Consider the following 17,116-nt stretch of genomic DNA (forward strand, 5'->3'; position numbering starts at 1 on the left):
AGGGATACTAACAAGAGATATCGTGTAAAGACAAAATGGCTCATGCTCAAGTATGTAATTCCCATGGAGAAGTGACAAGTTTCTAGACTAAAGCACTTCACAATTACAGTAACAATCATGATGGTGCACTTCATTAGTAACCTTACCTATTTACATTACAAAGTTCTTTTGGTGGTACATTTAAATTGTTGTCATGGTAAAAGATCAAATACGAGGTCTGCATTAATTACAGACTGTGTTATTTGCATCCTCATTTATGCAATTACTCTTACTTAATAATTTACATAACACATTAACTTTGAAATTAATGATTACAATGTGCACAGAAAAAAAAACAGTGCATGTTTTTCCGAAAACACTATAACCATACCTCTCAACCTCTCAGTTCAATAAATCTGAGGGGGTGGCGGCCCAAAAATGACAGATTTTAAACATTGCTCTTTTAAACTTAGAAAGTTGCTTGAATAACAGGATTTATGTTAGCATGCATTTTCTGAAGGATATGAAGTATGAAATGCAAATGTTTGTCATTATTTAGTAATTTCAATCCTGAGAGATTTATGGGGACCAGACCAAGAGTATGAGGCAAAAAGTTGGACAGTTTAGATGTGTAATTATAGCAGATAAGATATGAAAACTTTTTAAACTGAGCACACGCATGCACATACACACGCATACATTCTAAGACATGCATTTGAAAAATAAAGGAGTGAGACTTGCATCTAATTTTTATGGTGAGACTTTATATTGCTTGAGAATAAAAGTGAAAGTCACTAAAAAAATACCACTATACTTTGGTTTTAAAATTCCAACTGACATTTTAAAATGGCAGTGCTTATAGTGCATCATTTATTACTACATTGCTCAGCAATTAAATTCATTTTGTTCTGTCATTCTGTCTAACAAACATGTATGCAGCAAAAGACCTTGCCACAATATTGCCATGGTACATTAAAGATTTCTATCCTTAAACAACATTAGCTATTACATCTGTTTTACTGTTAGAAACAGATGAGGTCAATGTCACAAACTGCTACTACTTTATAACACAAAAAACACACAGATGAAGACATTACATTTGTTGTGTTTATTGCACATTTCCAGCCAATCATTTTAGAGATAATCTTTTAATTTATTATATGCATTAGTAATCTGTACAGAATTTGTGACAAAAGAATGTATTCAAAAACCTTTATTATTCATGGAACACTTTTTTAGTTTTATTTTACCCTGGTATTCATAATTTTAACTGTCAATTTTACTTTCTTCTTTGAAAATATGGTTATTGTGCTTTACTCCAAAGCAGTGGCTCTGAATCAAACTGAAAAGGAAAAAAAAGTGTTTCACGAATACCATGCCATTACTTAGTGCCTCAGAAAACTATTTTATGAATACAGACCAAGGTGCTTAGTGCAGATGGTGAAAGTGAATTACAGTTTACCTTCATAAGACATGGTCAACTTCTACAACTATTTTAATTAATTTCATAAAAGCATGCATGAGTGAGGTAATTTTATCTTTCATTTAGACAAACAGTTCTTCTCAGTGCCATAAAAAGTTCATTTATGCTATTTGACAGATAAAACACGCAAAAGTGCATGCATGCATAAAATGGAGTAACTCCAAACTGGCACACAATCTAATAATTTACAAGGGAAAGTCCTGATCTTTTGCATTGTTAAATGTACAGGTTTGGAATATATTTCAAGTCACAGAGTTGGACTGAGTTTCAAATGTAGTTAGCAAGTAGAAGCTAAAAATGATTGACAGGAGCATGTGGGACTTATTTATGCATTGCTATGAAATCACTCAACTAGCAAATAGAGTATGAAAATAAATACAGAAAATAACTCTATTCATTTTGACCTTCTGTGAATTTTGACTCTGATACATGTGCTATGGTACATAGTACTGTATTTAAATGTCTCACTATACAGTTGATTTTCTTCATAATAATATTTAGAGATACTGCAAACAATATTCTTTATAAAAATAATACATTTGCTATGGTATATAACAGAAAAAAAATAATTCACTATATTTATTGCATGAAAAGTTTTTTCTTCTGTCTCAAGTATGGCGGTTATCAAATTCTCTGTAGTCAGTCAGTCCCCTACTACCCAGGGATGGAAGCTAATCGCAGGAAGAGTCATTCAGTTAGCCTTCAGGTGTTTTCTTTGTTTAACCCTGTAAGTCCTCAGCAACCAAGAGGTGACATGTAATGGGCCTTGCAAATGATGTTCATACTCCACACATAAAGTAATCATGGACTTGCCCTCTTGTAGACAGCACCTCAATGTGATCCCCAGTTTCTACAGATGGGATTCTACCATGGGGTATACTCCCTGGACCCCCCCCCCCAAGACAGCCTAGCAGGCTTATATGTTTTCATTCCTGTATTCCCTGTCCTCCCCAACATCAGCTGTGACAATCACCTAAACAACTCGTCAAAGTTAGGTCACCCGAGTAGCAGTGAAGGCTTTATCTGTCTCAGCTGAGATGGCAATTAAAAAATACAGACTGACAAAATGCACAGAAGACCAAAACTGAAACCCCTCTAATACGTTAAGGCTTTCACAGCTTGCAATTTAAAAATAGTTCTGATATTCTTACTCTATAGGATAGCTGCTACTGGTTTAAATAAAAGACACTGTTTAAGTCAAATGTCTTAATGTAAACATATACCTCCAACCAATTAGCTGAACACACACACTGCATCTTTAGGAAAATGCTCAGCAGGATGAAATTGCTTGTGAATCCCTTGGAAACACAGCACTGGTCTTCCCTATACATGCATCAGTCTAATAATAGCATTCAGCCATCTTCTGGAATCTGAGATTGCAGATGCTGTTGTGATGACAGAATCCACATACTAAGTCACTCAGCACTTTATTAAGGAAACTAGACGCAATGAAATCATTCCACAAAAAGGCTGCTGTAGTGAACAAGTACTGTCATAAGTAGAAAAAGAGTGCAAACAATTGGGCACATAATCAGGAGTTTGGTACCTTATTTAATGGGTTCTTGTCTAATTTCATCCAAATGCAGACAACAGTTTGTGGACATCTGATCTGACATCTGCAAGAAACACAAAACAGTACTGTACAATACTGTCTAGACAGTATTTAATCTAACTGCAATATGTGACCTACAGTCTTCAGTTATTGACGTCCGCATCAACATAGACAGAAGATAACATTTCTACTAGTCTTTATATGTGCCACCCACTTGTGTAGGCTAGAAATATCCACCTCTGACTGAACAGGAGATTACAAATAAAAAAAACTTTGTTTCTCAAGCAGAAGACGGTGACTGCCACAGGGGTGCAAATGGTAACACAGTGACTGCCACAGCGGTGCAAATGGTAACACAGTGACTGCCACAGCGGTGCAAATGGTAACAGCCAATAAAGGCTACAGAAAGGTGATCCATTTTAAGTGTATGTACATAGTACACAGCATTTAAAAAGCCCACATGCAAAAAGATAAATACTGGTAACCATATTTCTAAATACAATTCCACTCATGCCTTGAGATGTTAATCTCTTATTAAGAATAAATTACTTATTATTTCAGTAGTAACAAACTTAAAAATTCAGACATATTCTTTTTAAATATGCTGTCATCTACAGACACTTGACATAAAGCAAGCTTTAATTCTATCACAAATAAGCTCTTTATATACTGATATGGACAGTGATAATAGCCTAAAAATTCTAGACTTTCATCCGCAAAGGTGTTCTAAAAAAAATACCATCAAGAACTTCCTACAAATCAGGACCCTGAGAAATAATCCTCTAGAAACAAGTAGTGTGTGCCTGAAACAAGGAAACATTTTAAGTGTTCCCCACACAGGAAATAAAACAAAGCACTGCAAACCTCAAAAAAAAAAAAAAAAAAAAAAAAAAAAAAAATTCAACAATCATGACATTTCACCATATTAGTTCATATCATTATTTGCTAATTTTTAACTAAGTAAGACAAAATACATACAGGTGACTATTTTGTAAGAATATGGGAAAACTTTGACTTGGGTTTATGTACAGAACACTGATATGGGATGCGAGTTGAAGCACTCGCAATGAACCAAATTACAGTATATGGGATGTAACACATCTGCAGTTCATCTTACCCATGAAGCTTTGCACACAGCCCGCCAAATATAAGCAGTATCATTTACCCATTGCTTGACCAAACCTATGCATCAAGGACATTATAACTTGCAGTAAATTTTTCTCTCTCTCTAATACTAGAACAGTATATCAGAAAAACAGTGACCTTAACTCTAAATAATTTCTGCCACACAAGCCACTGAAATTCAGTGTCTTGGCCATCACATTTTTTATCCAAATGAGCAATCTAATAAAGAACTTCAAGGGAATAAGTGATGTATATAATGTAAATCACAAATGAATATTACATAAAAGGCCACAAAACTTCAATGAATTTTCAGTGGATGATTTTTTTCCCCACAATTTGGTACTGTGATAAAAATGCATTCTAATGCTGTAGAAATACTGTTACTTTTATCAAAATGTCTGTTTTTTTTTCACTGCAGTTTGTTTTTTCTCTCACCCTTGATGTTTTTATTAACCATTTATTTGCTTTCTTGTATTGGGTCTGCAGATTGAGGAAAAAAGTATGAGAAAGCACACCTGTTTGAAATCAGGTGTTTATACATAAGCAATTGTGCTGTAAGTGAGGACCCCCCCCCCCAAGATGCAGTAACTTTAGAGCTGGTTATATTAAATAAGGAAATAGAGGTAAAGACTCTGCCTGAGTTAGGGTAGATCACCCCTACAGAAAAATAACTAAGCTTTGTGCAAATTTCATTGTGAACATTTTTTAATGGCATTTACACCAGTGCTATTGATTTAAATCATCCTTTGTCCCCGTTTGCCAACACGAGTGCATTCTGTAAGCCAAATTAATAAACTTGTTCATGGAAATTATTAAGTGCTGCAAAAGAATCCTAGATGCCCTGCTACATACAGGACATGAGAGTGAAATGAAACAAATTAAGGGTCATGACTATAATACATGGATTTGCAAACAGCAATTCCCTATGTTGGTCTTGATTTTGAACACCTCTGCACAAAAATATCATTCACTGTCCTCTTAATGCACTCTGGCATTTTTTCCTAGAACTGTAATCATTCCTGTTCAGTGAGTTCAGGACTTGTCAATTATTCTGCAATGTAAAATAAATTCATTATCACTCTCACTTTTGGGGAGCATTGGCTTCTTACATTATTTGTGCACTCATAACATTGTTTGTTTTTCCCTGCAGTCCAGTACTGTAGAAACTTTGGTTAAATTACAGTAAGGCAGCTTCAAGTTTGCATATTAAAAACATGTACAATGCTTGTAAGATTTCAAGTAATCTTGTTGGTGGAAGAGACTGGCCAGAGACCATGAGCAGTGAAGCATAACACTGCCACTATGATGATCTTTTAGTTGCCTCCTAATTCTTAATCATGTGACAATTCTTCAGCTTGCTGCCAGCTGCCTGCATGAATGTTTGTTGATGATCCGAGGGGCACAAAATGGGCTGCTCCCAACACTGTAGAGAATGCTATCTGCAGCACTGTGTTCCTGTAAAGGGAGAAAGTTGAAGACAACAAAGTAAGGATGGTTTTCCAAGGAACAAAAATATTATTAAATCTGAGTTTAAACAAAGTCATCCAAATATATATTATTAAATCTGAATTTGTGTAGTATTCACTGAACGATTCTACTAACTGAAAAAGTTTGTTTCATTTCTTACACAAAGAGGCTTACAAATGCAGTAAAAACTCCCTTAACTCCTGTGAGTTGACAGCCCTTTGCAGAAAATACTGCATCAATAGCGCAGCCACCTATCAACTGCTCTGTAAACTGAAGTTTTCATGTTGATAAGGTTGGCTGCCAATTTTCTCACTTGCATTTCATTCTGCTTACATTCTGGCGTATATCCATATGTACTTTATGTAGCATCTCAAGATTTTGATAATTAATCCTTGTCTTGCTATCATTTGCTTTGGTTCCCACTAGAGGTGCCCTTTGAAGAGAGGCTATTACTATGCAAGTCTCCAAATATTCCCACCTGTCAGAAGTGCAGTGTGGATTTTCATTGACCACCTCACATATAATATCACTTTCTTTAATCCCCTGCATTGTGTCAGTGAATTACTCCTCAGTGAATCTTTACTGCATGCCATCCTTTACTAGTACTCCATCCATCCCCCCTCAGTTTCCATTCTTTCTAAGTATGCATTTAGGGAAGAGTAACTGTGGCAACAATGCACTCCCTTCTATGTACCCCTCATCTAAGGTTTTAAGCTGTGATGCTTCACTGACCAGCCTCCTTCGGACCATCCCAGGGAGGGTCAGTGTTACAGTAAACCATAATATTTGGGTAGATTCCCAAGCAATACCTCATGTTTTCAAGGACTCAAGAGGCATATGATAAAATATTTTCCAAACTAGCAGCAGTAGAAACTACAAAGAAGAACAACTGAGGTATGGGCATAGAGTACTGCGATACATAAATGGCAGCCCAGCTGGTACATCGTAATATTGTAAAGTCTCCAAAGTAAGTGGCGAATAAATAATGCTTCCACAATGTATTCCATAGAACTGTGAAAACAAAGAATACAGACAATTAAATCCACTAATTAGATGAAGATACAACACTAGATACAGGATAAGTGAAAATAACCTTGACTGAAAGGAAATCTAAAACAATCAAAGAAAATATTATGTATGTATATATACAAGACAGGCAAAGATAAACGTGCTTTTTAAGATCAGCACCAGTCTGAACAAATACAGTTTGTACAGTATCTTTGCATCTCTTATGTATAATGCAACAACAACAAAAGGAAATTGCATCTTAGTTTTAGTATCTGAATTATAAGTAAAGATATTATTTGCACAAAACTCGAAAACAAATATGAATAAATACTAATGCTGATATGTTTAGGCATGCAGGAGTCTGCCATGAAGTAGTTCTTCATGTCAGACTACAGATTACGACTATAAAAATAAAATATCACAAGACTGACTAAAAGTTATTTCCCAATAAAACAAAGTTCGTTAAAATTAATGATTCTAGAAGCATTCTTTTGTAGACACAAATTAAAAAAATTGAACTTGCATTTCATTTATTAAACAGGTAGGTGGGCTGGACCAATGACCCTTTTCAGTCAATATCTGGGCAATCATAATGCCCTATGCTGTTGTGTAAGTACAAGATATAAGCATACATTTATTATATTTTTGCTATATTTGGCTGTATATACTACACTGTGTTTTCCAGCAAAACAGACAAGAAAAATACTGGAACAAGGTGAACTCAAGGTGACCATTTTGTTACAGAACTTAAACTGGCACACTTGAGGGCTTCCCAGGGAAGCCAGGTCTGCACTCCCATTCTCCCAGCCCCCATGGGATTGTAGATAGAGCCACCATGTCATCTCGCACAAGGGCCGGCAGGTTAGCCTCCTGTCCTTTACCCAGCACTGTGAGGATGCCACTCTGTGAATGGCACCACCCAGGAGGCAAGAGGCCACACACCAAGAGTCTCGAAGCGATACACATTTGTCGGCACCTGGCACAGTGGGGGAGAGAGACTGAAGTGCACTGCAAAAAGCAGAAAGATGGGGGGACCCAGGGCCATCTCCCCTGCAAGTTTGAAAGCATTAGGTGGGAGGCAAAGGGGAGAACTAGTGTCACTGCAGTCTGGATGAGGGACTGTCTGAAGCTTTGCAGCCCAGCAGAGTTTCATGAGGCTAGAAAAATCCCCTGAGAGGCTCCAAGAGCACGCACAACACTGCATGATTTAGCAGCAGTCAGAAGATATGTAACATTGGAAAAGAGCTCTATCTCCTGGGTAGAAGTGGAAACCCGGAGGGGGTCTGTCCCGATGGGAATCTGGAAGGGAGAGAGAGATGGAAAGTGACTGGGACAGGACAGCTCTCACCTGTGTGAGGGGGTAAGGACCATGCCCCCTATGGGACGGAAGTCTGGAAGGGAGTGAGAGGGAGATAGAGGCAGGGCTGGGCAAGCACCTGCCTTGGTGAGGGGGGTCAAACAAAGCTCCCCACAATGGAAGTCCTTAAAAGAGTACTACGGCGGGCAGCAGCAGGGCCTGGAGAGCTCCTGCCTGTGTGAGTAGGGTCAGGTAGAGCTCCCCATGATGGAAGTCCTTAAAAGAGCACTACGGCGGACAGCAGCAGGGCCTGGAGAGCTCCTGCCTGTGTGAGTGGGGTCAGGCAGAGCTCCCCATGATGGAAGTCCTTGAGGATGCACCACGGTGGATGGCAGAGGGGCCTGGAGAGCTCCTGCTGGGGTGAAGGCATCCAGCTTCACCCGATAACTGATGGCATCCTTGAAAAATCTCAAAGTCCCCAGAGCTGCTATGGATGGGAAAGCAGGGGGACTCTAAAGCCTTCATGAGAGAGGATCTGCCCCCTCCAGCAGCTGAAAGGAGTTCCTGAGGGGCAGACAGGATCAGAGGGAAGCTCCCCTGAGAGGGTGCGAGGGCATGAGCAATCCGGCATGATTTGGCAGCCTGCAGGAGACATGGAGGTGGTGGAGTCCCCCGACATGGGGGGCTGCGGCTGGGGATGGTCTCTTGGCCAGGTCAAAGGGGAGGCTTGTAGGGGGTTAGCCCTGACAGAAGTCAGCAAGGAAGCACTGGGCAGAAGGGTGTGGAGCCTGGAGAGGTCCTGCCTCAGTGAGTGAGGTCTGGCAGAGCCCCCACATGACAGAGGTCTTTGAGGGAGCGACTGATGGACGGTGGCAGGACCTGGAAGGCTCCTGCCAGAGCAAAGGTATCTGACCTTACCCCATACTCAGTGGCATCCCTGAAAAATTGCAAAATCCCCAGAGCTGCTCAGGATGGGAAAAGCAGGGGAACTGGCAGCCTCAGGAAGCCAAGTCACCATTCAGACTGAACGGTCTAAACTGTGACATTTCTATGTCCCAAAGACAATGTTTGGGATTCTGGGACAGAGACTTCCAAACTGGGACTGTCCTGGAAAAACTGGGACTGTTGGTCACCTTGGGTAAACTGCTAATCTGAAGATAAAGGTAGTAAAGATACTTCTTCTAAAAGCAGCTAATTTAACTCTGCTTTCAACAAGGAATTACTAGCAGAAAGATTGAACATATTTTCTCAAAGGGGTTGTTGGAGAGCTTTCATTTTTCTGTGCAGTTATCTCCTAGAAATGGGGCACTTTCTATGAACAGAAGATACTGCTGGATTAGCCTCCTGGTATGGTTAACACATTTTTTTCTTTTCCTTGCAAGGCCCTTCATGAGATCAGTAGTGGAATTAAAAAAAATGCCTGTGAAAGGAGTATCTACAAGCTGAGCCTTTGCAACTGTATGTAGGTTTTCTGAAATCAGTCAAGCATGTCTTCAAATAACTCATCATTGTTACTGTAAATATACATCGCCCGAGACGTACAGCATTTTAAAGTTGGAAGGCCTACACTTTCAGATAATCAATGCACTTTATTTTCTACGGACTCATGCATATGTTTAGCATACTGTTTAAAGTCTGACTTTGCGATAGTAGTAGTGAATTTTAGTAACACAACATGTTTGCTAAATTACTCCTGGCACTGGCAGATGATGTATTCAAGGTTGATTTCCCCAAAACCTGTTCAACAACTGCTCCTCTCTATGAAAGGGGAGTATCTTTACAGCCACTGAGGGAAAAAAAAAAGTCAAGAAAAGTTTGCTGGCTTATCCTTCAGATTAAAATATGAAGTGTTACTTGTTTTATCGTATTTGTAGAAGAGATTTGCTGACCTGTGTGTTGGTAACTAAGTGTGTGAATTTCTATTTAATAAATCTTGAAAAGTCTTAACTATTAAAGGAACCCTTCATACAAACTCCACAGAGTCGGGGAATTTTTAAATACCTTTTTTTATGTTAAGAAATTTCTGTTACAAGCTAATAAATAGCTGCCATCCATAGTATTTACAATTTAATGAATTCCTGTGAAAGTGAACTTGAAGACTGAGTACAAAAATCTTTGCGATCAAAACAAACAAACTAGGGAAAGATGTTGAGCGACATACAAACGTATAAATAAAATGACAAAGACTTCTAGAAGAAACAGTATCCCTGGTATTCATTAACACCTACACTATGTATACACCAAGTGTACCGTTTTGAGTGAACAGACAACACAAGCTTAACTCACACCTTCTTCACCCTAATTTTAGTTTTCCCTTCTGATTTGCTTGCAGCTTTAAATACCGAGTGGGATTCATAAAGGTTACCACAACGTGCACACTATATGTACAATTAGTGTAATCTTTCTGACTGACTAGAAAGTACAAAAAGTGTGGTAGGGATGTTCTTCAATATAGATTGTATAACGCTTAGTATACGTGTTATTGAATCTGGCCCCACGGCTAAACAGCCTTTCACGGATGATAAAAAATAGCAGTAGATCGAACATATAGCAAGTTCGAACCTCACATGGCCGAGACCATATGTTTGAACTTGTAAATGTTCGATCAGACTGAATGGAGATCGCCGTGCAGTGGGGAACGGGAAGATTTCCCTTTTCCGAAATGTAGTGCAATCTCGGAATTGGTATATTTAAGTAAGGAGGGTGTGGGGGGTGCAGGGGGGCATAACCCCCTGCTACAGACGTTTAATTTTGTTTTTTGTTGTTTTTTTCTTTTTTTACTTCAGCGTTCAAACTATTACAAGTTCGAACATATGGTCTTGGCCATACATGGTTCGAACTTGTAACATGTTCGATCTACTGAAGTAGATCTATCTATATATATATATATATATATATATATATATATATATATATATATATATATATATATATATACATATATATATATATATATATATATATATATATATATATATATATTATACATATATATATATATATATATTATACATATATATATATATATATATATATATATATACATATATATATATATATATATAATACATATATATATATATATATATATATATATATACATATATATATATATATATATATATATATATATCATATATATATATATATATATATATATATAGATATATATACATACACACATATACATAGACACATATATATGTATATATATATATATGTATCTGTTTGCGTCTCTGTGTGTTTGTGTGTGTGTTTGTATATATATATATATATATATATATATATATATATATATATATGTATGTATGTATGTGTATATATATATATATTTTTTTTTTTTTTTAATTTGCACACACACACACACACACACACACACACACACACAAAATTTCAATAGGAAATTGCATAGAATTAAAATATTAACAATGAAGTTTTGAAATTACATTCCTGATTTAATCCAAACGACGCCACAGTATTAAACTTCAAAATAAACTTGCTTTGTACTGTAAAAATTCCTTTAGGGCTTTGTCATATCCAAAAAAAAACTGACAAGGATGAAAAAATGTCCAAAACTCAGAAGGGAAAAAATCTGTTTTAAGTGTTGTCTTTTTTTTTTTTTTTTTCTTGCAGGAGAATAAGCCCCCTCAATGTGGGGAGCAAGCCTCCCCCATACGTGCAACTCCATGGCCATATCAAGCCAAAGAAGGGAGAAATCTCCCTAAAAAAAGTGAATCATTGACGTTTGTCTTAACTGTAAAGGTTGATAACTGAGGAGATCCAAAGTATTTACATGAATAACCTTTTTGTTCATAACAGAGTGGTCTCTCTTCTGTATTATCTGCTTTAATTTTTTTAGCATTTACTATTTTAACTAAAGTACTTTGAATTTTTTTGAGGGACCTCAGGCATTAGGTGAGGTGTTATTTACATACCATATGCACTTATTAATAGTATTAACATACACAGTAGCTTACAGGCTGCTCTGAGGTGGCATACGTCTTTCTTTTTGAGCCATTTAAAGACCAAATCCTATTAGATCTTATCTTTCTCTGTAAAACTAGTGGTACTACATATACCCAAAAATATGGCATAACTTCACACCAGCAAATACAGAGGACTCACTGGACACAGAGGTTCCTAAATCAATGCATTCCAAGACTATGGAATAAGCTACCACTAGAGGTCAAACTAAATACTCATTTGACTAGTTTTAAGACTAGTCTTGATGACTGGTTGAGTAGTCACAAATTTATACCAGAATTGTCACAGACAGTCCTGTTCAATTATTAAGTGCTTAAAAGGGAAGCAAGAAAAGTGTCTACTTTAAGGTGCACATGCAAGGCATTTTACAGCCCTCGTGACCGCTTGCTTATAGGTTCATAGGTTCATACTAGGCTATTTGCCCTGGGGCAATTATAAGCCTAGCCCGATTCTGTATGGCTTACGCCACCCCTTGATTTGAGTATACTGTGCCCCTTTTTAAGGTTTAGTTTACTGTGCCTCTGTCTAATAGTGACACGGGAGTAATCCCTGGGACAAACCTACGATCCCCCATCCCCCTATCGAGATTCTTCTTGAAGAGATTCAGTGAGGTGCTCTGCCTCACATGAACTGGAATTCTATTCCAGAGCGAAGGGAGCCTCTGGGTTATGAACCTGTCCCTCCAGCAAGTTCTATTTATTTCTGTGCTGAGGTTCAAGTCCCTCGAGCGTGTGGCTCTAAGGGATTTAGATTTACTGAGGTGGAGCATGTCCATTAATTCTGGATTTGACATAGCTTTGTATGTCAGGCAAAGATCGCCTCGAAGTAGGCGGTATGAAACTGAGTAGATCTGGAGTTTTTTTAAACGAGCAGCATATGGCATCTGTTTAAGACCCTTGATCCTCTTGGTGAGATACTTTTGGGGTCTTTCTAATTGCTGCAGGTGTCGGGTAAGGTACATCCCAAAAGGGGCATTGTATTCTATGATGGGCCTCGTGAGGAATGTATAAAGGGGCACGATTACCTCTCTTGATCTAGATGTGAAACCCTTCGTGATGAGGTGGGCTATGTAGAAGGTCTTTCTAACCACTTTGGCAATGTGGTTTTCAAAGGAGAGATTGCTATCAACTTGGGTCCCCAGGTCCCTAATAACTTTCTCTGTACTTAATGGGTTTCCGCCAATGTGGTAATTTGTGGGCACATTGTTTTTGGCAAAGGGTATGACTATACATTTTTTGGCATTTAGCTTTAAACCATGGCGCTGGCACCAGTTATCTGTCTCTGTGAGATCTTTTTGAAGGATGTTTGTGTCAGCTGGAGAGTTGATTATGGCGCCCAGTTTGCAGTCGTCTGCGAACTTGGTGAGCCATAGTCCTCCCACGTTTGCCTGTACCTCGGAAAAGTATATACTGAACAAGAGTGGTCCCAGGACAGAACCCTGTGGGACGCCACTTGTGACCAGTTTCAAGTCGGACATGGCTCCAGCAACTCTCACTCTGTGGGTTCTATCTTTGAGCCAGTTTGCGACACATCTTGTGACATAGGGGTTTATATTTAAGCTGGATAGCTTATCTATGATGCCCGAGTGGGGTATTGTGTCAAATGCCTTTGCAAGGTCCAGATAGGCTGTGTGGACTACCTTCCCTTCATCTATGGCTTTGGTGACTGTTTCAAAGAAGTCAACCAGGTTCAAAAGGCAGGATCTGCCCTTGACAAAGCCGAACTGGGTAGGATCTAGTGTCTGTAGGTCCCCAATGTCTTCGTTTATGAGCTCCATGATGATCCTCTCCATAGCCCTGCAGACTAAGCTAGTCAGGCTTATGGGGCGATAGTTTCCAGGGTCCGTAGAGGCTCCACCTTTGTGGAGTGGGACCACTGTTGCTGTACGCCATTCTGTGGGCACATATCCTGTAGTGAGGCTGAGACTGTATAGCTGTTTTATTTGAGGGATTAGTTCCTCTTGGAGTTCATGTAGGATGCAACCTGGGACACCATCTGGTCCCATGGAAGCAATGTTTTTTGCTTTGGAGAGGGCAGCCTTCACCTGAGCATTAGAGATGTTTGGGAGGCAGCCCTCTGCTGGGATAGATACTTGCTCTTTTGGGGGGGAGGGGGTGGAGAAGTTTGCACTGAACCTGTCTGCCAGGATATTGGCAATGTCTGTGGGTTCAGTGTATTTTTTGTCGTTTAGAATCAACTCAGAACAAGTCTGGGAGTTGCATCCCAGGTTTCTAACATAACTGAAAAAAGCCTTATGATTGTCTTTGGTGTCCTGTGCAATTTTCCTCTCGAAGCTGGCCTTGGAGGATTTTATGAGGGATCGTAATTTTTTGCTAGTACTGATCAGAGATGCCTTCCCTATTAGGGATTTTGCTCTATCATGTAGTAGCTTCCTCCTTCTGTTGTACAGTTTATTTATGGCAGGGGTCCACCAGACTGGACACCTGCCTTTGGATGATTGGGTCTTGGTTTTGTTTGGGATAGCATGATCCATGCATTCCTGGAGATGTCCGTAGAATGCATTTATATAGGATTCTGCAGTTTAGGCCGTAGTTTCCACTGGCCCTGGGGCCTTGAAGGATTTCACTTCGGTTTTGAGGAGAAGTTCGCTTTTGAGAAGTTTTTCACTATTGTTTTCTGGGCTGGGGGTGGGGTCGGGATGTGGACATCCAGTGAAATTAATTTATGGTCTGATCTTACCAATGAGGGATATACTTCTGGTGTGGAGCATAGAGTCCCCATGTTGGTAATGATCAGGTCTAGTATGTTGTCCCCTCTTGTGGGAGTGGTGACTAGTTGTTCCATAGCATTTGAGTTTATAATTTCCAGGAACCTTTGGGCTAAGGTGCTGAGGCTTGAGTAGTGCTCCCAGTCAATGTTTGGGTAGTTGAAGTCACCCAATATAATGGTGTTCGGAGAGATCTTCATGTTCTCCAATGTTTTCAGGAAAGCAGAGTGGGATTCCTGACTTTGAGAGGGTGGTCTGTAGGATGCTATAAACTGAAAAGCAGTCTTGCCCACTGTTAGTTGCACATGGATGGTCTCCGATACTGCAATGCCACTAACCTGGAGGTGTGGATATCCTTGATAAATATGGAAACTCCCCCTCCTTTTGTGGTTCGGTCCGAGTTTTGGGGCCGAAAAGTATGATATGAGGTATAGCCTGGTAGTGCTGGGGTGCTCTCTGGAGCCTTGAACCAGGTTTCTGTCACTGCACAGATATTGATGTTCTCCATACTGAGGAGAGCTTCGAGTGCGTGCATCTTGAGGTTAAGACTTCTGGCGTTTAGCAGCATTACCCTTAGTTTCTTGTTCCTTGTGCTGTCTATGGGGGTGAGTTTGACTTTTGAGCCTTGCCTAAAAAAGGCACTATGGGGGTGGCAAGAGCCTTTGCCAATATCCGAAAGCACAGTGGTGACAGGTGCAAGCCATCCCTAGCGAAGCAACATGCTTAATATTGTTCCTAAGATTTGTGCAGCCAAAGTCCAAATCTTCATCTGCACAGAGGAATAAATTGATATCAATAATCAATGAATGAAGAACAATGGAACTTAAGGAAAAAAACTTATGGAGAACAGAGAGATGTGCAAAATCTTGTCAAATGAAGAGAAATTGTAACAATACAAGCCATCCTGTGACAACAGCTAGCAAGGGCAGACAGTACAGTTGTGTACACTTACCATAAATGTAGATGTTCGAGTGTATTCTCTGTTGCAGTCATTACATTTGGGTTATCTGCTTGCAGGTTGCCCTCAGTCGGCCTGATTAACAAAGTCTTGGGTCTTGCGTCAGTTGCTGTCCCTTCTTTCATGACGTCACGTCGTCAGGGGTATAAAACATGCAGCTGACACCATTACATCAGTTTTTCTTGCCCCAGATGTCAGGCGCCTCCCTAATGGGAAGCAATTAAACATAAAAGCACAAAGATATACCTCCAACAAAAAAGCAAATACACCAAAAAGGCTTTTAAGCATAGTAAAGGAAAGTAGAGGTATAGCCAAAAGAAGTTAAGGGGCTAGAGGGAGGATAACCAGGACTGCAACAGTGAATACACTCGAACATCTACCTTTATGGTAAGCATACACAACTGTACTATGTTCTTTGTGTTTCACTGTTGCAGTCATTACATTTGGGTAGATTCCCAAAGCTATGGTTGGGAGAAGGAGTTTAGATAGCATTAGGGCCAGCTATAGGGCCCTGCAAGACTGCAGTGGCAAAGCCAGCTCTGGATTTAGAGAAAATTGGCAAATGATAATGCTTGGTGAAAGTATGTACAGAACTCCAGGTAGCAGCTTCTAGGATGTCCCTGGTAGGGACGCCTCTGAGAAAGGCTGTAGAGGTAGATGCTAGATGCAGCCCTGGTGGAGTGCAGTCTGATCCCCTGGGGGATAGGTTTTCCATGGTGCTTACAGCAGAAATGAATGCAATGGCTTATCCATTTAGAAATGGTTTGCTTTGAAATAGCCTTCCCCTCTGCTCCTGCAGCAAATGCTACCAGCAGTTGTTCAGATTTCCTTTGAGGTTTAGTCCTGTCCAAGTAGAATCTAAGTTGTCTGTGCAAATCTAAGGAATGCAGTATCCATTCCCCTTTATTCTGTGGATTGGGAAAGAAGGCTGGCAAATGAATGGACTGATAACACCTTGGGCATGAAGGATGGATTGGTTCTGAGGGACACCCTATGCGCATGAAAGATGATGAAAGGCTCCACTGCTATAAGGGCCTGTAATTCAGATACCCTTCTAGCTGAAGTGATTGCTAAAAGGAAAGCTGTTTTCCAAGAAAGCAATTTTAAGTCTGCAGTAGCAGCTGGCTCGAAAGGAGGTAGAGTGAGTTTCTCCAAGACAAAGTTAAGGTCCCAGGCTGGGGTTGGAGCTCTCCTGGGTGGTCTCAAATTTTTGGCCACTCTGTGGAACTGCTTGAGCAGTGGATGAGAGAAGATGGGAGGTTCTGTGTTATAATGAGCTGAAATGGCTGAGGTGTAGATTTTAATGGAGGAAAAAGACGGGCCCTTGTGAAGCATCTCAGTTAAGTACTGTAAAATCTGAACTAAACTGGGCGCTGCTGTGCTCATCCCTTGAGATTGGTTCCAGGCACAGAATCTTTTCCATTTTTCAGCCTAAGATTTTCTAGTACTAGGCCTCCTTGCCTCTAAGATGATATCCATCACAGGTTTGCTGAGGGTTGGTAAAGGAGAGATTAAGTAATTAGCCAAGGATGCAA

General features: G+C 39.6%; 1 protein-coding gene across 1 annotated transcript in view; it reads right to left on the bottom strand.

Moving 5' to 3' along the window:
- Positions 1-1,068: 1,068 nt before the first annotated feature.
- The window catches only part of LOC122816911 (junctophilin-2-like), a 671,515-nt gene continuing 655,467 nt past the window's right edge, over positions 1,069-17,116 (bottom strand). The window contains exon 6 of the mRNA XM_044089992.1: positions 1,069-5,594. The gene's annotated coding sequence lies outside the window, so the exon portion shown is untranslated. The remainder of the gene's footprint in view (positions 5,595-17,116) is intronic.

This window comes from Protopterus annectens, chromosome 12.part0 (genome assembly GCF_019279795.1).
Source record: "Protopterus annectens isolate FY-2018-M chromosome 12.part0, PAN1.0, whole genome shotgun sequence".
Classification (NCBI taxonomy): Eukaryota; Metazoa; Chordata; order Ceratodontiformes; family Protopteridae; genus Protopterus; species Protopterus annectens.